The sequence below is a fragment of the Saimiri boliviensis genome, chromosome 21, assembly GCF_048565385.1.
Source record: "Saimiri boliviensis isolate mSaiBol1 chromosome 21, mSaiBol1.pri, whole genome shotgun sequence".
NCBI classification, from domain to species: Eukaryota; Metazoa; Chordata; class Mammalia; order Primates; family Cebidae; genus Saimiri; species Saimiri boliviensis.
This window is the reverse complement of record NC_133469.1, coordinates 4,535,994-4,557,702: the sequence shown is the minus strand read 5'-3', so window position 1 is coordinate 4,557,702 and position 21,709 is coordinate 4,535,994. Positions and strand designations below refer to the sequence as shown.

Genomic DNA, 21,709 nt, shown 5'->3' with positions numbered 1-21,709 from the left:
GGTTTCACTATGTTGATCAGGCTAGTCTCGAACTCCTGACATCAGGCGATCCACCCGCCTCTGCTTCCCAAAGCACTGGGATTACAGGCGTGAGCCACCGTGCCCGGGCTTTTTTTTTTTTTTTTTTTTTTAAGGCCAATGAAAACTGGGAAAACTATTTGTAAGATATCACAGATTTGGAAGATATTTGCAAAGGATTAATACTTTAATATACAAAGAACTTAAAAAATTTAAGCGACACCAACACCACAATAGAAAAACAGATGAGACATATGAAATAGAAATGGCAGCAAAAAGAATACAAATACACTACAAAGATATCAGAAAACATCCAAACCTGCTCGTAAGAGGGAGACAAATTATAATCACACACATTTCTTACCTGCCAGACTAACAAATAACCAAGTCTGACAAGAAATGCTATTGGTGAGGCCACAGGGCAACACGCACTCTCCTAGGCTGCTGGAGGGAATGATCAATGTAACAACTCCCGTGAAAGGGGACTGGGTGTAAGCAGCAAAATGACACGTGACCCAGTAACCACAGTGCTAAAATGACACATCAAAAACACACTACCACATAAAATAGTGTGTGACACAAGATTATTCATTACAGCACAGTTTGTCATTTTATTTTTTGTAAAGATGAGTTCTCACTATGTTGCCCAGGCTGGTCTCAAACTCCCAGCCTCAAGTGATCCTCCTGCCTTGGTCTCCCAAAGCACTGGGATTACAGGCATGAGTAATCACCGCACCTGGCCCAGTTCATTTTTTAGTAACAGTTTTACTGAGACATAATCACAAACCATAAAATTCACACCTTTAAAGTGTGCAATTTGGTGGTTTTCAGTCGATTCACAGTTACATAATCAATAGCAAGACCAAATTTTCAAACATTTTCTCACCCCTAAAAGAAACTCCGTACCCACTGGCAGTCACTCCTTGTTTTTCCCTACTCTCAGTCCTTGGCAATTATCCACCTACTTCCTGTCGCTCTGGATTTCCTATACACAGAGTCCTAGAATCTGAACGCTATGCAACCTTTGGAACCTGGCTTCTTTCACTCAAGGTTCCTCCCTGTTGTAGCATGTCAGTGCTTCATTCCTTTTCATGGCTGAGTAATGTGAACAGTGCATTGTAGGGATATGCCACACGGTATTTTTCCATTTACCCGCTAATGGACATTTGTGCTGTTTCCACCTTTAGGTTATCATGAGAATGCTGCTATGAATGTGCATGTACATGTTTTCGAGTGTATGTAAGTATTCATTGTTCTTGGGTATATATCTAGGGGTCAAACTGCTAGATCATATGACAATGATAAACATTTGAGGAACAGCCAGACTGTTTTCACAGTGTTTGCAGAATTTTACATTTCCACCCAGCCACGTATGAGAGTTCCAGCATCTCCACAATCTCGTACACACTTGCTATTGTCTCTTTTTTATTAGGCATTCCAGTGTAAGTGAAGTGGTGTGTCACTGTGGTTCTGATGCACATTTCTGATGACTAATGATATTGGGTGCAGCACAACTTATTATGAAACAACTCAAGTCTCCACCGACAGGGGCTGCTGAAATGAACTATGGTACGAACACAGTAGACGGCTACAGGGCTGTGAATATGAGTGGAGAAGACTGCCAGTGGACTGCTGTGGGAGGATCGCCAGGATGTCACCACAATATAACATGCTAACAGTCTTATATGAGAATCTTATGTGTAATAAAGGGTATTTAAAATACTCTGAACAAGAAGACAATGAAGGGTTAAACCAAAAACAAATAATGGTTACCCACAGGGTAAAGAGAAGAATGGGGTGGAGGAAACAGGAATGGAGACTCTATGAATGTGCCCTGTATAAATTTTGACTGGAATCTGCTGTATTTTATGTAATTTTTAAAAATTAAAGTTATAAAAACCGAAAACATACAAATTAATATAAAACAATGTTATTTTTGAGAATTCAATAGTATTTTGACGTTACATCCCTAGTGAAATATACGTAACCTAAGATGTGCAGAAGCACACAGAAGCCTGGAACTGCATTGTCCTCTGAACATTATCCCAAACTCCAGGTCCCACTGAAAGAAACCAGATCTCCAGTTGATTCTAATGCACAGACTTGCTAGGAATCTATTTATGATCCTTACTTTTACAAAGGCCAGGAAGAAGAGAATAAACTAGTTCGTAATCCTCGAACTTCTATAATCTTTTTCCAGGCACTGAAGGTGGATGGGAAGTGAAGTACTATTTAGTAGATACCTGGTATATACTGATATGTACTGATATACCTACCATATGCCTGGCAATCAGATGCTTTAATGACTTGCTTTAATTCTGAAATGCTAAGAGTAAATATTATTGGCTCCCTTTTACAGATAAATAAGCGAGGCTCAGAAGTCCCCCTCCCTGTGGTCACCTACCTAGTAAGTGCTACTCAAGGCGAGGTCTGGAGACCACGGTCAGTTTGTATGAACAGACACTGAGGGGAGGAGCTGAGAAATTGACAATATGACAGCCATGTGATGTCGGCTGAGTCTTAAGATAAAATTTGGGCTTGAATTCTTATGTCTTTTTTTAGATTTATTTTTCAAGTAGTTTATCTTATATTATATTCTACACAAACATAGGTCCAGGATGGTTTGAGGGAGAGAGGACTGGATCTGCACCACAGATAGTTTAAGAAGCACTAGGATGGAGGGTTAGGCCACTATAGAGAGCGGGTCTTGGAGGGGGTTCACGTGTTTGAGAAGCACAGAGGAGAGTTTTATGGCCAAGCCAGTCATGATCCCACCCGAGATTGTATCCAAAGCTTCCCACGGAAGCCCTCACACCCCCACTTCTCTGATAACCTGCCCCACATCTACCAGCAGGATGGGGTATGCACAGTGAAGTCTGCAAGTAGGAAAGGAGAGATGCCAAATGCCTTTGCCGTGTGCTGACTGATACTGAGGTGAAGATGAGGAGAGATGCAGAAATGAAGTAAGAGCCCTGTGAGTGACACTGAAAGGAAAGAATCCACTGATCCTCACCAACTCTCCGCAAATGTGCGATCCAAACCCTTCTGCAACATGGGTGCATCTTCACGCCAGACTGAGGTTGGTTTTCACGCTCATGGTTTGTTCTACCAGAACAACATATAGCATGGGGCTCACAGAGAAGGCCTCCCGAAAGAAGTGACATTTAGCTTAAGTTGAGAAGAATGAACAGGAAGTAAGACAAAGGGGACTGCAGGAGTGTTCTGGGCAGGGGGAGGAGCAGATGCAAAAGCTGGAAGGTAAGATGAAGGATGCTGGGAGGATCATGGAACTGGGAGGCAGTGCAGCACAGGGGTTAAGAGTGAGCACTGTGGAGCCAGGATGCTGGGGTCAAAGCCTGGCTATGAGCCCTGCTGGTCTTCGCCAAGTCATGGAACCCTGAGACTTGGTTCCCTCCTCTGCAAAATGAGGATGATAGCGCCTACTTCAAATAGTGATTGTGTTCAGCACTTGGTAAGCGCTCAGTAAAGAGCACTGGGAGTGATGGCGGTAGTTGGCGACATTCACGGTGTTAAATGCAAATAGTTCATTTAAGAGCAAGGAGTTGGGCAGTACCTCCTAAATGCATGACGAAATTGAATAATAACTTCAACAGAGCTGAATTTATACTTCCTCCCTGCATCAGGCAAAATTTCAAATTTATTTTCAAAACCAGCTCTTTTTGATAAGCGAGAAATAAAAGTATTCAGAACTTATTATTCGATGCATAGAAAACATCTCACTTTCTACAAAAAAGAAAGTAGAACTCTGAGATATGCTAAATGGGTAAGATGTTCTTTGAAGGAAATGAAATCACACACTAAAAACTGATAATTAACCAGGTAATAAGGGTGAACTAAAGAGTTCTTTAAAACCACGGTTACACTGGAGTTGTGGGTGAATTGAGGGTATGCGTTCCTGGTTAAATATTTCTTATTCATACAGCTGCGTTAGGAAAGGATACAAGGGAACCATTTATAGAAATTCATTAAATGTTTACAACATAAATGACCTATTCTAGACAAGGATGACAGTGGCATTATGACAAATACACAACTATATATTTAAGAATGAATACAGGGTTACGGTCACTGGGAACAGTAGACACCAATACGACACCTTCAGGAAGTGTGACTGACAATACAATTCTGTTACTACAAAGCCCAAGTTTACTGCTGTAACTACAAGAGTCAAGGTCACGTTGGGGGCAGGAGAGAAACAATTAAGTTTTCTTCTGTCAGCACTTCATTAAACAAGAAAGTTGTTTGTTTCTTTACTAACATGTTGGGAGCTGATTGCAGACCTGTAATTAGTGAGTCACAAGTTACAGTTCACATTGAGGAGCCAAGCTCAGTCAACACTTTCACGTGGTAGTGCATCTCCAGGAGACAGCAAGCCTGGCTTAAACAAATTCACATTTAGCCTCTGGAAATGAAGTCTAAACAGAGGACAAAAAATAGATGTGCTAACTGTTCCTTCCCGCATTAGCCAATAATGCCAGAGTAGGCACTCTGCAACGGGGACAGGCCCAACTCTAATAACTAAACTCCTTTGGGAAAACATTAGGTTGACAGGAAACGGAGCTTCAGTTATGCCGGTTGCTCTCACATTGGTGGTAAATACAAAAAGAAGGCAAGAGTACAATACGAAGGTGGACCCAAATCTCCTACACTGACTCTAGCCTAAATGATATTTGGTAAAAACATATTTATGACATAGCTCCATAAAACCGACTCAAACACCACAACCAGAGTCCTCATGCTGAAGGGAACAAATGACCAGGCAGGGTGTGACAATGCTCCAGGCAAGGTTTCCACTGAGGCATGATGCCATCTTGGGCAAGCCCAGGGCTAACTCTGAAAGCTGGAAGCCCAGATTAACACATACGACTATTTCTTTTATGAATAAAGCCAGTTTTACTTCCTTCTAATTTGTATGCATCTGAATTTTCTTGGCTTAGTGGGTTGCTTCAGACCTTCAGCATGTTATTAACCGGAGTGGGGAGAGCAGAAATTCTTGCCTTGTTCCTGATGTCAAACACAAAGCAATCTTTCATCATTAAGTATGAAATTAGCTGTTGAATTTTTTTTCATAAATGCCTTTTTCAGGATGAGAAAGTTCAATTATGCTGTTAGTTTGTGGCAAATTTTAGCATGAATGAGTGTAAATTTTGTGCCAAACACTTTTCCTCTATTGAGATAATCATATTGTTTCCTCCCTCTTACTCTGTTAATACGGGAGAATTAAAGTGTCTGCTTTTTTAACATTAAACCAACAGTGCGTGGCTGAGATAAACTATCATAGTTCATGATACATTATCATTTTCTGTATTACAGGATCCACTTTACCGATATTCTGAGAAATGTTTTTATGTTTCTGATCATGAGAGACACTGCTCTGTAGTTATTCTGTGTTTTTTTCCCCCCATTTAAAGTTTTTGTCTGGATTTGGGAACAGAGTAATGGTGGCTTCACAAAATAAGTTGAGAAGTGTTCTCTCCCCTGTTTTCTGAAAGAGAAAGATTGGGTATATGCTTTTTTTCTTAAATGCTTGAAGAATTCACTGCTAAAATTATGTGTGCCTGGAGATTTTGTTGTAGAAATATTTTAAACTACAAATTTAATTTTTTAAAATATAGGCTATATGCATATTCTATTTATCCTTGATTCAGTTTTGATTTTGTTTCTTGCAAGAAAACTGTTCCTATCAATTAATTTGTCAAATTTTTGGCATCAAGGTGTTTCTACTAATCTCTTATTACCTTTTTAATGTCTGTAATATCTATAATGATGCCTCCTCTTCACTGCTGATAGAGGTCATTTATATTTTCTCTCATTTTCTTATCTTTGTACTTTTTTTTTTTTGAGACGGAGTTTCGCTCTTGTTACCCAGGCTGGAGTGCAATGGCGCGATCTCGGCTCACCGCAACCTCCGCCTCCTGGGTTCAGGCAATTCTCCTGCCTCAGCCTCCTGAGTAGCTGGGATTACAGGCACGCGCCACCACGCCCACCTAATTTTTTGTAATTTTAGTAGAGACGGGATTTCACCATGTTAACCAGGATGGTCTCGATCTTTGTTCTTTTAAACTAATAGGCAAGAAAGTCAGTGAATTAGAGTTAACAACACTACAGAGAAGATTAACCAAAATCAAAAGCTGGTTATTTGTAAACATTAATAGAATGGAAAAATCCCAGGAAGACTGAGGAAGGAAAAGAGACCTTTTCCCCTCCCCAGAAAGAACAGAATAAAAGGGAAGAAACAGGTTTAGACAACTTAATAAAATATTAAAATATGAACAATTTTATGAAAAAATGTGAAAATCTAGATGAAATAGTTATTTCTGAAAAAAGTGGGAAATGTTAAAATTGACAGAAAAAAATCAAAGGCTTGAATAGAGCTGCCCTTTTTAAGGTGGCCAGCCAGGCTACTCCCCGCTGTCCAGGTGAGGCAGGAGGTGGGGCTCAGACACCTGACAAGCTGAGGACTAACTAAAACAGGCAGATCGGGCGGAAGCCACTTTCCATAAGACATACCGACCAGTATGTCGTCAGTTTACCACTGCCGTGTCAACACCCAGAAGTTACCGCCCCTTTCCAAAGCAACAACCTGATGACCTGAAATTTCTAGGAAAGTTACCACCCTTTTCCTAGAAATGTCTGTATAAACCGCCCTTTAATTCGCACACAGTTAAAAGCGGGTATAAATATGAGTGCAGACCTGCGTCTGAGCTGCTATTCTGGGCTCAGTGCCTACAGGGCAACCCTGCTCTGCAAGGGGCAGCACCTCTGCTGCTGCTATATGCTGCTGCTTCAAAAAAAGTTGCTGTTTAACACCAACTCACCTAGGCAATTTATTTCCCAGGCAAAGCCAAGAAACGTCCCAGGCTAAGCCTCAATTTTGGGGCTTGCCTGTCCTGTATCACTGGGGAAAGGCAGGAATTGGAAGTGACCAGACGTCCTCAGTAGCAGGCAAGAGGGAGTCAGCATGGAGCTGCGTGTTTGCTGACTTCTCTTGAGATGCTGTGGCACTTGCATCCTTGGCAAAGGCTGGTGGAACAGACTGTAACTTCTAGAGCAATAGCTGCCTACAATGAAGGTGCAGGCTCCAGAATTCTAGTCTTCTGTCACAGAATGACCGAAGAGCCTGAGAGAATTCCTCGGTAAGAAAACCACAAATTCAGAATAGCAGAAGGAGCAGTGAGGGATTTATTAAATGGTGTAAGACCTCATAATGTGGTTTCCGCTACCGTTGTTACCCCTACTCAAATGCAGGAGCTGTTTCAGTCGGCTGGTATTTGAATGACGGACAGAAGAAAAGCACAGAACAATTATTGCCAGGCTTCCTGAAGACAATTTTGAAATTACTACACTCTGGGTTGATGCTGTCACTGATGGAAGACATGCTGAGGACAAATTCACAATTGACTAAGAGATGCTGAACAAAGAGCTCTCTGGCTATACATTCTATGTCTTGAGGTTTTGATGGTACTTCATCGAATTCAATAGTTATGAAGATTTTTAAAAACAAGAAAAGTTTCTTGGACATCAACAGAGTGCAAGGAAATCATTTTTGAATTTTAAGATATGTCAGGTTTTGTGGGAGAAGTGTAGACAAGTCTGGTGACCAAGGTCCTGAGAGGCAACAGCAGAGCATGCAAAAGGCCTGGCTGGGGTACTAGGAGAAAGCACTGGGTGGAACTAGAAAAGCTCTCGTCAGTACACATGTACATCATTTGCTTCACCTTACCTATGATCTTGATGTGGCTCCTTCTGCAGCTGTAACTGCCAGTGCAAGTTCAGAAGAATTGAACAAGTCAGTACAAATGTCGAAGGTTTTTCACCAAAGCCAGTGACTTCTGTGGCTTAATTATTCCAAGCACAGAATGTCACAAAATTGGAATAGAGGTTGACGATTTCAAAAGAAGAGAAAAACCTTCGTCTTATTTGTAGTTAAAAATAAAAAAGACTGAATGAAAGCATACCTCAGAGCCACTGAAACCCTACCAAGGCTTTCTTAGGGACTGGAGGGAACTTGCCTCCGGGGACTTCTCACATGTGAATTACTGAAGGAGAGCACCGTTCCGCAAGGAAAGGCAGCTGTGCTCCCTCCCTCCATTTCCTGTTCAGTGGGTACGACACCAGAAAAGTGGGCATTTCCCGAGGGAACAGAAACTGGGGCTCTATTACAACAACTGCAGGAACAGTGGAGAAAAATGGTTACCAAGGAGAAGAGTATAAACTTCTAAGGTACCCAAAGCTGGAGGGCTCACTACTAAAAAGTGGAAACTTTCTGGTGATAGTGCATGGTGGCAGTCCCAGCTCCTGGGGAGGCTGAGGCATGGAGATAGACTGAGTCCAAGAGTTTAGGACTGCAGGAAGCTATGTCTGTGCCACTGCACTGCAGACTGCAGACAGAGAGAAACCCTGTCTTGAAAAATAAACCATAGCCGGGCGCGGTGGCTCAAGCCTGTCATCCCAGCACTTTGGGAGGCCGAGGCGGGTGGATCACGAGGTTGAGAGATCGAGACCATCCTGGTCAACATGGTAAAACCCCGTCTCTACTAAAAGTGCAAAAAATTAGCCGGGCGTGGTGGCACGTGCCTGTAATCCCAGCTACTCAGGAGGCTGAGGCAGGAGAATTGCCTGAGCCCAGGAGGCGGAGGTTGCGGTGAGCCGAGATCACGCCATTGCACTCCAGCCTGGGTAACAAGAGCGAAACTCCGTGTCAAAAAAAAAAAAAAAAAAGAAAAAAAGAAAAATAAACCATAAAACTAAATGAAATGGGAAATCACATCTAGACGGTCAGGATAAAAAGATATCAAGAGGAATGAAAAGGCACTGTGTTCTAACACAAAGAAAATGAATTTTAGAAAAGAGTAGATGTGGCTCACACCTATAATCTCAGCACTTTGGGAGGTCGAGGCAGGCGGATCACAAGGTCAGGAGTTCAAGACCAGCCTGGTCAATATGGTGAAACCCCATCTCTACTAAAAACACAAAAATCACCCAGGTATGGTGGCATATGCCTGTAGTCCCAGCTACTCTGGAGGCTGAGGCAGAATTGCTTGAACTTAGGAGGTGGAGGTGGCAGGGAGCCAAGATCGTGCCACTGCACTCCAGCTTAGGTAACAGAGTGGGACTCCGTCTCAAAAAAATAAAATTTAAAAAGAAAAAAGAAAAGAGTAGATGCTTCAGTGGCTATTAGAACAGAAACTATGACTGAGCCCTACAAAACCTATGAGAGAAGAAAGGCATGGTCTTGTGTCACTGGAATTACTGACAGCAAGATCCAAGAAATCAGTGAGGAGACTGCTCCCAAATGTCTAGCCACCAACTGTCAGAGACGAAGTGCAATCTGGTGAAGCAGAAATGAACACTTTCTCCATCTTGCCCTCATATCACAGACTTTCTGCTATGGTCTGCTTCTTGGCAACAAGTAAGAAGTGCTGGTCTCTGGAACGCGCTTTTGCTTGGGGTAACTATTAGAAGACCAGGAATTGGCTTGTTTTCTAACTTTGGTGTGTGTAGGGGGTAGGAGGCAGTGTTTCGATAATCCTGTGTCCTGTTAACTTTTTTAATTTTAAGAAGTGAGGCGTATCAGAGGTTTGGTATTGGGTATTCCTAAAAGAACCACACACATTCCAGCAAGAGACAGTCCAGGCTACAGCTGTTAAAAAAAATCCTGACCCTATACAGGCATTAAGAGCCCCTCTAACTGGGATTGTGCAGAATAAGAAATCAGGGATAATATATTTTGAATTTCAATTTATTTGAACATACATGGGCAAGATAATTGGACTTTAACGCCTTTGGACTTTAATTTAAAATGAATTGTAATCTTTGGATTTTAATAGCTCTCTGGGAATTTGATAATGAGATAGAATTAATATTCAAATATGGAGTATCTCTTATGGGCATTTTATTATTACAATGAATTTAGGCCTTTCACTGGAGTATCTTATTATGGCATGAATTTTCCACCTTGAGGTCAAAGTGATTTTGCAGTTAATTAGATTCATGTGTTGTTCTGACCCACTTAAGAGTCTTCTGGGTGTAAAATCTCCACTCCTCACCAGTGGTCCAAGAGTGAAAAAGGGAGCGTGGTTGGCAAAGCAGCGTCATGAAGGTGGGAGCAGGATGGTCCTGACAAACTGAGCTTCTCTCCCAAGAAAGGACACGCTCCTACACCCCTAACGGCCAGAGCTAAAGCCCGACACATCAGTACACCACCACCACCACCACAAAGTGGCTGGATGGGTTAGAAGGCTCTCCCTCTCTTCTTCATGTTGTGGAGAGAGCTGTATTAACATACTATCCCCCAGCTTTTCCAGGCCCTTCACTGGCCCCTTCCCAGGGCAGTGACAATTGAGTCCCTCTTTGAATCGAGCCGTATGGCATTCACAGTACACAGAGCAGCTATTTACCTGTCTCTGCCATTAGACTCTGGGCCTTTCAATGACAAGAACCATGTCTCACTCATCCTTGCATCCCTTGTCTGGTCCCAAGATACTTAATGATTTCTGAGAAAATATATATGTATGTGACAGGCAAAAGCTCACCTTCCACCCTTGCAGGGGCCAAATATAACCAACAGATATATACTGAATGAAACTTAGCCAGGGGAGGCAGATGAGTAAGTAAATAACTAAAAATGCATTTACAGATTATGGTAATTCCTCTAAAAGAAATAATGAAGATGATCTACTGGAGAGTGAGAGAGTGGCCAGGGAGACTACTTTGAGGGGTGGCCAGGTGAGCCTTTCAGATCTTGACGATGTACTGATCCAGCTTTAAGAAGCACTGACACAGAGCAGCGAGTCTCCATCCTTACTGTGAACCTACATCTCCTGTGGGGCTTTTAAAACTACCCATGGCTTGGCCCCACATCATGCCAACTTAATCTGTATCTTGGGGGTGATGGTCCTGGCACAAACATATAGTTTAAAAGTTCCCAGCTGGGCATGGTGGCTCATGTTTGTAATCCTAGTGCTTTGGGAGGACAAGGTGGGAGGATCAGTGAGGTCACAAATCAGAGACCAGTCTGAACAACACAGCAAGACCTCATCTCCACAAAAAATAAAAAATTAGCTGGGTGTGGTGCATGCGCCTATAGTTCCAGCTACCCAGGAGGCAGAGGTGGGAGGATCACCCAGGAGTTCAAGGTTCCAGAGAGCTTTGACTGTGCCACTGCACTGGGCAGCAGAAGGACACCCTGTCTTTAACTAATGAACTAAAAGCCCCCTAGGTGATTCAGAGACACAGAAGGGTAGAATATAAAGTCTTGGAGATCAGGGAAAAAATTCAGATTTGCATGGAAAGGAGCAAGAGCAGCACCAAGAAGGCCAGTGAGGAAGCTGCTGCGGATGCTGAATGAAAGGTGACGCAGGCCTGAAGGCCGTGACAGCAATGGGGACAGAAAGATGCAGGTGGATGTAAGACACATGGTAAAGGTGGATCAGACACTAACGGCTCATATGTTGACAATGTGAGCAGTTATGTCCCCTAGTGTGGAGCCCCAGGGACATGTCTGGGCTCAACAGGCATTCTGCTGTCATCTGCGCACAAACGGCCCTGAAGTCCTGGGCACTGTAAATCTCCTAAAGGAGGGAGATGAAGACAGCAAAGGGCTCAGGAGAGAAATCCTGGTGCTCCTTGTATAACCTTGGCATCAGCACCAAGTATTACTCAACCAAAAGATTTGAGTAATCCAACACTAAATATTGTAGGCAAATGTAAACACTCATTCCTGATAGATTAATTTGTAAGTGATATGAATATTTCTGTTCCTGGAAAAAGATCATCAGTAACTGAAATTGCACAAGATTTTCTTTAAAACTTACAGGGATCATCAGATTATTTACCGACTGATTGTTTTTCAGGGTAACTTCTTTCAGAAACTATTTCCGAACTGTGTGCTTTGAAATATGCAAATTTCCTACTGTGTTCTGTTAAGATTATATAGGAATAACAGACAGACAGACATATATACCCCATTAAACTGAATTAAATTATTTTAATTCCAACTGACTATTCTGTTCAAAGTTGGGATGTGGGAAGAACCACAAAAGTACTGATGAGAAAGTTCAACTCAAGACGAAGGGACAGCATTCCCATACAGTAAGTTTACTGAGCACCCAAGGTCAAAAGAAGCAAATGCCAGGCTTGGGAACTAGAGGCTGGAAGGTAGAAAGAAAACTTGCCAGGACACTCAGCATCTCCTGGGCCCTCCTATCTCCCTAATGCCCTGAGGGTAAAGGGGCCAGGAGGCAGATCAAGATGCAGGGGTAGACAGGAAAAGGTCTGAACTCCAGTTGTGGAGTCGATGAGAATTAGAGTCCACTTCAGCTAGAGGATTGTCCCCCTCAAATCTCATGGCAGCACAGCGGACGCTCTAGGGTCTGACCCTGTCCTTCAGTGAGGGGCCAAGCCTCAATCCTGAGATGGGGATAGATCCTACCCAACATTCTCTGCATTTTTTTCAATGCCCATATATTAAATACTTATTCCTAATTTTTTTAGAAATGAAGAGCATCTTTATGCTTCAGTATTTTAGATCTTTCCATATACTAAAAATTCTTTGAAAATGTAATTTTTTAATGGTATATTCTATTCAGTCACTACAATCTATCACAATTTACTGAACATTTCATGACATTTGCATCATGACTAAATTTTTACCAACAATGTAATGAACATCTATATATACAATTTTTTAAACCTCATCACGGATTATTTCCTTTGGAGAAATTCCCAAGAGAATTATTGGACAAAAACAAAAGCAAACAGTCTTTCAATCTCTTTGAGACATACTGTTAAAATGCGTCCCGAGAGGGTCCTCCCAGTTCATACCAGTTCATACTACCCCTAGAACTGTCCGTGCTTCCCTTTTTCTGACTGACGTTGCGGGGTTTTTTCAGTTGCTTTTTTGATAGGCAAAAAATGTTCTTCAGGGCTTTCCTTTGTCCTAAAGTAAAGGAAGGCTGAGCATTCCTCCAGCTGCCTACATCTTATAAATTAAGATTTTATGAGATAAAGGCAGTTAACAGTACAAGTTTTGCTGACCAGATGAGACGTGCCCACAGCACTGCACTTGGCTGGGTACGAGACCTGAGTAAGGAAGAACCAACAATCCCTCCGACCAGGTAGCAACGCACAGGCAGGATGGGTGATAAAATGTGGGCTGCAATGGCGCCCAGCTTCTCACACGAGGACTGCACCACTGCACGGAGCCTCGGCAGCCACACAGGAACACAGCGAGGCTGACAATGTCAGAGATGCATCCCGTAAACTAACCCTGCTCCCCATGACACCTCCAGAAAAAAAGGAATCCAGAGAGGAGACTGATACAGCAAAACTCAATAGGGTAAAGTAGTAAGTAGCATTCCCCGCGCTCTTGTGACAAAATAAAGATGCCAAGCAGAGGCCCCGAGAGCACCAGAAGCACGAAACACAATGCGAGTGATAAATACATTCGCTGAGTTCAACTACCAAAATCCAGGAAAATTAACAACTAGCTTTTCTTTAGCAAACATTTACATCTGAATTTAGTGCAATCTTCTCATACATTCTTCACCTAGCAGATAAAATCTTTGTTTAAATAATGAAGGAAATTAGCTAATTTTTAAGAAGCTAAGTATATTTCTGATTACAAGTCTAAAAAAACATTTGGTGAATGAATGTTGAATCACTGCATAGCTACAAAACTTGTCTGCTCTGTCTAAAACAACCAGAAACCTTAGGGCTAGATGTCAGAAAGGTATTTTCGACTGATTTGGAATGCAAAATATCTTCCCATGTTTGGTCCGGGAGCATGTGGTTCAGAGGCTGCCAGGTGTACACCCCTCCTGCAGGATGGCGCAGACCCTTTGCACAGCACCGTCTCTGACTCTCAGCCTTGCGGCTTCCTCCGACTTCCACAGAACAAGGCGAAATGGCCAGAAAGCAGGGACAGGCACAGGAGCATTGAGTTAGGCCTGGCACTGCCACCTGCTTAGCCATGTGAACTTAGGTGAGTCATTTTGGCCTCACGAAAAACAGGCCAGAAAGCTCTACTGCAAACAGAAGGTGTCATTTTAGTAAATGGTAAGAAAACAGAAAGTCTTGCACAATACCTGGCTTCTAGAAAGTGCTCAATAAAATGGGAGAATTTAATATCATCTTTTATTTGCCCTTCTACTTAGGGCATTTTTGTTGCATTCTTTCTAAAGAATTTTAAACTAGCTGAATCGTAAGAAAAAAGGTATAAGCACAGTGTTGGTTTTCCATTACTGTCATTTCTTCAAGATGGTTTAATTAGGCAAAATGTCAAAAGCTGGCCAGCAAAGTATTTAAAGAGCTAGATGAAAGATCCCCATTTTTAAGCAGAAGCAGGAGAAAATACAAATCAAGAAGTGAATGTATCTCTAATGTACTTGAGTGAACACTACTTAAAACTCCGCTCCATTTAGTAGCCTCCCGAAAGTACCACAAGATATGACTTGAGAAAGCAACAATACCAGAAAGGGATGGGTAAACCATGGCAGCAGCAGAGAAAACAAAGCAGCTCTGAAAAGTGGTTTTGGCACATCTGTGCTAACACGCACAGCTACATTTAGAACAAAAATAACCCATACAGCAAGTTTTTAAAAATATGCATTTCGCCTCTGCTACCTGGGGTACAATCCCCACCCATAATGCATCATCTACAGTGTCACACTTCAGTGCCTAAACAAACAGAATTCTGTCCTGGACACACTCAGTCTTTAATTTTTAACCCATGGATAGAATCTCAATTGCCTGTTGTATTATGATGAGCTCCTTGCCATCAATAAATAATGCCTCGGAAACTGCTGATCAGCTTGCCCATGGCGTTTAAAAAATAAAAAAATAAAAGGCTTGCTGGGAGCTCCAGTGTCCAGCCCCCATTGGTAACCTGCCACACAGCAGCCATCGGGATGACTATCTGGAATGTGAAAGAAAAGCCAGGATGTCCATTTGGGCCGTGTTCTAAGCTGTGTGTCCTCTGGGTACAGGGAGGGCGCTGACGAGTGAGCCCATGGGAAGCCAACATCCTGTCCCTTCTCCGCGGCTCACCATCCACACCTCCTGGCAGCCTGACCAGACCTCCAAGGTGAGACATGTGAAAGCCCCAGTGTTACCTGAGGCAGGCTGTGCAATGTGATACTAGGGGTACAGATGACAATTAGGGGACTATGTCTTTTAAACCAAGATAATGTGTCTTAGAAACTGTTAGCTCTGCTTGAAGTAGGAAACAGGCGCAGGAAAGGAAACATACACCAAGTATCTTATTATACCACAAATCTCTTACATGCAAATATTTTGCATCCCTAATGGTTTCCGCAAGGTAGAAAATAATGTTCCTATGTGACAGAGAAAGAAAATGAGATTTGTAAGGGTTAACTTGTTCACAGTCACAGAGCTTAGTGAGTGGCAAGGCCCAGATCTGCTTAATTTAAAAATGTATGTGTTTTTTTTTTTTAAATTGTACCACACAAATTGTAAGTAAACATTTCTGGTTTCCAGAAAATAATATTAAATATGCTGGAAAATCTCAAAGGTGTGCAACTGAGCGTGTTCAGGATGAAGGAGGGGAGACGGAGGGCCACTGAGATGACCGACCTGGCCTGCTATGGACAAGGGCCGGCCCACAAAGCTGTCAGGGACAAATGGCAGCCTTAGCAGACCTAGGAAGAGACCTCTACTGCCAAATTCTCACCAGCCTTGACCTACAGAGAAGAAGTCTGCCCATTTCCTCAGTGCCCTCGGGAAGTGTGCCGTCAGCACAACACAAACACGACCACGGCATTTTCAGGTCCTTTCTCCAAGACCCATTTCTCTGTGTGCTAACACCTGGCATCTGGCACCTCTTCTAATCTTCTATTTATTCATCTGATAAACAAAAGCAAGCTACTTCATGACAGACCTTGTATTGGGGACTAACTCAGACACAGGTACTGCTCTTACCAACGTCAGGATGTGGGTGGGGAAAAGGGGGAGAGAAGGCCCCATGGACAAGCGAAAAGCACCCTTCACACGCGGCACTGGAGGAGAACACGAATACAGAGTACATGGGAACACAGAAGAGGACACCACCCCGCCAGGCAGGTCCAATCAGGAGCGGCCCTAAAGGCCAAGCTTGCCAATTTCAACTTTGTCCTGAAAGCAACAGAAAGATTTTACAGAGACTTGTGCTTCAGAGAAGAACACAGAGTTGTATCCCATTCAAGGATTCATCTTTTGCAATTTTCATTTTAGACAATGGTCTAAAACTATTAAGTGGAAAATTCCTAAAATAAACAATTCCTGTTTTCTAAGTTGTGCACCACGCTGAAGAGCATGATAAACTCTCTCATCATCCCTCCCAGGGGGATGATGAATCCTCCATCGCCCAGCACATTCACACTATCTATGCTCCCCAGCCCTTCCGCCATGGTATCACAGTGCTTGTGTTCAAAGAAACCCTTCTTTTACTTAACAATGACCTCGAAGTACAAGACTAGTGACACTGCCAATTTGAATATGCCAAAGAGAAGCCATAACGTGCTTCCTTCAAGTGAAAAAGTCAAAGTTCTAGACTTAAGGAAAAAAAAAAAAACTATGCTGAGGTTGCTAAGATCAATAGTATGAACAAATCTTCTATCTATGAAATTGTAAGCAATCTATTGTTACAATTGTTCCAGTTTATCATTAGTTACTGTTGTTCATCTCTTACTGTGCCTAATTGATAAATTAAACTTTATCACAGGTACGTATGCATAGGACAAAACCTCACATACGCAGGGTTTGGTACTATCCTTGGTTGCAACATTTACCGGGAGTCTTGGAGCACATCCCCCATGGATAAGAAGAGATGACTGTATGCATTGACTTTAACGTTTAATTTATTAAGGCAAAGTGCACAAATCTTAAGGGCATCGCTTATACAGGTGTTATATATGTAGGCACATGTGTATCCACCACTCATGTAATGATAGAGAACCTTCCAGCACCCAGAGACTCCCTTGTGTCCTCTCCCAGCTGATAACCCCTCACAACTAGTATTCTAACCTCTGTCACCCTAGATTACCCTGGCCATTTCTGGGATTTCGGATAAATGAAGTCACACAGTAGGCACTCTCCTGTGCCCAGCTACTGCACATCCAGAAGCTCCCTCTGTCACCACTGTGTATTATTCCACTGTATGAATACCGTATGTATTTATCCACCCTATTAGTGATAGACATGTGGGTTGTTTCCAGTGTTTGGCTATTATAAATGAGGCTGCCATGAATGTTTGTGTACATGGCTTTTGGTGGACACGAGCACTCATTTCTACAGGATATATACCCATGTAATTGCCGGTTTAGCAGAACAAAATATTTAGCAAAAACACTATCACTTTTGTTGAAAATGCTGGTTGATGTATCCTGGACAAAGGAAAATAGGCCTGAGTCATTAAGAATAAACGACTGATAAAAGGATCATGGAAATTTCCAGAGAGTTGAGTCATTTGCTATTCAAAAACTATACCAAGAAAACTCGATCCAGTCTTGACCCTCTTGAATTTCTAGGTTTATTGTTTCTGCCAAATTGAGGACATTATTCTTTTGAACACTTTTTCGGCCTTTTATTAAAGTCCCACATATCCCCAGAGCTTGGTTAACTTTTTTTTTAAAGTCTATTTTCTTTCTGTTGTTCAGACTGGGTAATCTTTACTCCGTCCTCCGGCCCACTGAGTTTTTTTCTTCCGGCATCTCCGTTCCGCCACTGAGCCCAGTCACGGAGTTTTGGCTTTTTATTTCAGGTCGTTGTCCGTTTTAGTCCTAAAATTTCCACATGGCTTTTCTTCGTATCTTCTGTTTCTTTGCTGAGATGTTTTCATTTGCTTCCAGTGTGGCTGTAATTGCTTGCAGAAGCATTTCTATGATACATGCTTTGAAATCCGCATCGGATCATTCCAACACCCATGCCATCATCTCAGTACTGACATCTGTTCACTGCCTTTGCTCACTCAAGCTAAGATTTTCCTGGTTCTCAGTGTAACGCATGATTTTTAATTGTACTCTAAACATCTGGGTATAGTGGCATGAGAAGACTGAATCTTAAGCTTTTAGCAGAGCTTGTTAAACACTAGGACAGTGGAAGGCGGAGCAGCTCACCACTGCCAGGTTGTGGTGAAGATCCGGGTCCCTCACTCAGCCTCCTCTGACACCTGGGGAGAGGGAGGTGCCTCACTACTGCTGGGCAGAGCTGGCTGTTCATGCTCCCTACTCAGTCTCTGGTGACAGCACAGCTGGGTGGGGACTGGGGGATGCCTCATTATAGCCAAGCAGGGACAAAACCCTGGCTCCTAGCTTGTCTTCTCTGACACCACCTAGCAGGGGTTAGGAGTGTCTCATTATAACCAGGGGAAGGTTTCTGGTTAGGCTCCCGGTTCAGCCTTTGTTGATGGGCTGGGGTCACATTTTTTTCCACGGTGTTTGGCTAAAATAGGGCACTTATGGTCTAAAAGTTTTCTGTCTTAAGTTGCCCTTTGTAGAGAAAGAGTGAGCTTTCCTCAGGGCTTTCTGGCTCCACCCATTGGTGTTTCTGGGTTGACAACTTCTCTAACAACCAGCCTGAGAAAACCCAGGAAAGTCGCCACCTTGTGATTTCTGAGTCGCAAGGCCCCTTGCCAGTATGCCGCCTTCTCCCTACCTGTCAGTGTTTCCACTTGTTTCATCTATGATGACAGGGTTCTGGATGTATGTAGCTGGAGAGATGCAGGGAAGTGTGTCTGTAACACCTTCATCCAGAACCCCACGTCCAATTCACGATTTGTTTTTAAGGTGCCAAAGGATTTCCATTAGCAAATGAAGACAGAAGTCTGTGATCCAGGTTTAGATTTCAGAAGATGAGGATATATTTGTGCAAACAAAAATAAAAGCAGTCAATATGTACTAACCATTTGCCAGCACTGTTCACATTACATGCTGTATCCGACTTAATCCTCCCTGAAAGCCTGTGAGGCGGGACTTCCTGTTATCCCATTCTACAGAGGGGGAAACAGGCTGGCACAGGGTCACATCCACTCCACAGCAGGGCCAGGGCTTGAACCTAGGTCTGCCTGACTCTAGAGCCAGATCTCCTACTACCACAGTGCATAAATTCTGAAATGGGCAACAAGGGGGCTTTCACTCACACCCTGCTCTCATGAGAGAGAGTAAACAGTCAGTTGGGCACACTGGCTCACACCTGTAATCCCAGCAATTTGGGAGGCTCGGGCGGGCAGATCACTTGAGGTCAGGAGATCAAGATGAGCTTGACCATCTTGGTGAAACCCCATCTCTACTAAAAATACAAAAATTAGCTGGGGGTGGTGGCATATACCTGTAATCCCAGCTACTCTGGAGCTGAGGCAGGAGAACTGCTTGAACCTGAGAGGCAGACGTTACAGTAAGCCACTATTGCACCACAGCACTCCAGACTGGGTGACAGAGCAAGACTCTGTCTCAAAAAAAAAAAAAAAAAAAAGAGAGAGAGAGACAGAGAGCAGTCACAGCTTAAGATGACACAATCTCCCTTTTTATTTGTATAAGCCTTTTTATTTGGAATTTCATGAATGTAGATACTTAGATATTAAAAATCACAGATAATATTAACTTTAAATGTTTAAGAGCAAAGACTCCTAATTGGTAAAATATACTTTTCCACTTTACTTCTTTATCAACCAGTGATTTTTTTTTCAAAAAACATGTTAATTCTTAAATATTTTTTAAATGAAAGCTCCAGAAGAACGGCATGTTTCCAAATAAAAGTACGAATGATTCTTTTTATTTGTACTCTCAATAAGTCTGTATGAATGCTATTTCATCTCTGCTAGATCACAAACCACAAACTACAGATTTCACGTCTTAGTTTTCTTGTCTGTAACCATGCAAGGCAATACAGAATTGGTCATTTCACAGCATCTGTGCTTTAAGATCTAAACTTTTCCTACAGGGTTATGGGCCAAAGGAAGAGCTTTAGAGGAAAAAGGATACTACATAAATACCACATGAAAATGACGAAGCTGCCTGAAATCACTAAGGCCTGAAATCACTACCTGCAGTTGGGTACTGCAAGACAGCCACTCACCCTAACAGCAAGTCTAGTCTCGCTCCCAGCTGCGGAGGTTTCCCTCCTTACAACAACAACAACAACAACAACAACAACAACAACAACCACCACCACCACCACCACCCAGCATAACCCTCTTCCCTCCAGCCCGTCTTTAGTCTTCTGAACTATATTCTGGAGTCTCAGAATGCCAGAACTGGAAAGTGCCTTCGGTGACTATGTGGTTCAACAAAAATCACACTGCCACTTACAGAGCAAGCCCATGAAAGAAAATTAACCTCATTAAGAATTTGAAGAACTGATAATTTCTCAAGATGAGCAGGGCCCTGTTACACCCATATTACGCATTCTGTGCTTAGAAACATGAAGGAATAGAGGTGATGCTTCATGATGGAAAGGAAGAAGTGGCAGCTTCTTGCAGAAGAGAAGAAAAATGCAAAGCTTTACTTTGGGGAATCTGATCACAGAGAGAAAAAATTCACAAATCTCATACTCAGAGCTGAAAAGAACCTCGAAAAACCCAGCCCAATCTCCTTACTTTACAAATGGGCAACACAGCAAAATTATTTTCCCCAACTCATACAATCAGGAGCTTCTGGATATTACCTATTCATTCCACTCACCAGAGACGCCTGAGTACTAAGCTGGAGAGTCCTCACATCCTAGGACCTCTCTGTGCAAAGAGCAAATTAATTAGATTATCCAATTTTAACGTGTACAAAGACACTAGCGTTCATTACCTATATTAATCAAATGTTGTCTTTTGCATCTGAGCCATCCTGTGCACCAAGAACAATCTTGTTAATCTCAGACTGCTCTTAGCTGGGAACTCAGCGATGCTATTTTATTCACTTAATGGAGAATCTTAATTTCATACAAGTTCTTCTCTCTGGTTTTAGGCTAATTATACCGGATATATGCCCTATTACTTCTAATCACTCATTCTGTCAATGAAAACCTCGAGAACAGTAAACATGGAATTACAAGGGTTCCAGCTCTGAACTGAGGCTCTCCTTCATTTTACACATTAACAACCCTACATTTAGCATAACAACAATAACAAACATCACTGAGCACATATTCTACTGGTGCTTTACAGGCATCACATATCAATTCATCTAACCCTCCCTACGAGGTGTGTACGATCACCCTCATGAAGGTGAGTCTCACTGGGACGCAGGCTCCATGAGGGCCAGTGTTTGTTACTGTTTTGCTCACTGCTGTATTTCCTGAGCCTGGAGCAGTGCCTGGCACATAGTAAGTTCGTGATACGTATGCATTGAGTAAATGAATAAATGACACTAATAGGGGGAAAATTAAGGTACAAAGAGGTTACAGAACATGATCAATGATGGCTACTGCATAACTCAGCAAGGATTCAAACTACTGGTTTTTTAATTGCATTAAGTCAGGGGCCAGCAAACTTCTTCTGTAAAGGGCTAGAAAATAAATAGTTAAGACTCTACAAACCATACGGTCTCCATTGCAACTATTCAACTGTGCTGTTGTAGTATGAGAACAGCCACAGGCATTATTAAAGAAATGCACATGGCTATGTTCCAATAAAACTTTATTTATAAATAGAGGCCCACAGCATAGTCTGCCAACTCCTACATTA

General features: G+C 42.5%; 1 protein-coding gene across 2 annotated transcripts in view; it reads right to left on the bottom strand.

The window, feature by feature from the left end:
* ATXN10 (ataxin 10) overlaps positions 1-21,709 on the bottom strand; it is a 166,345-nt gene that overhangs the window by 34,539 nt on the left and 110,097 nt on the right. The gene's annotated exons all lie outside the window — the stretch shown is intronic.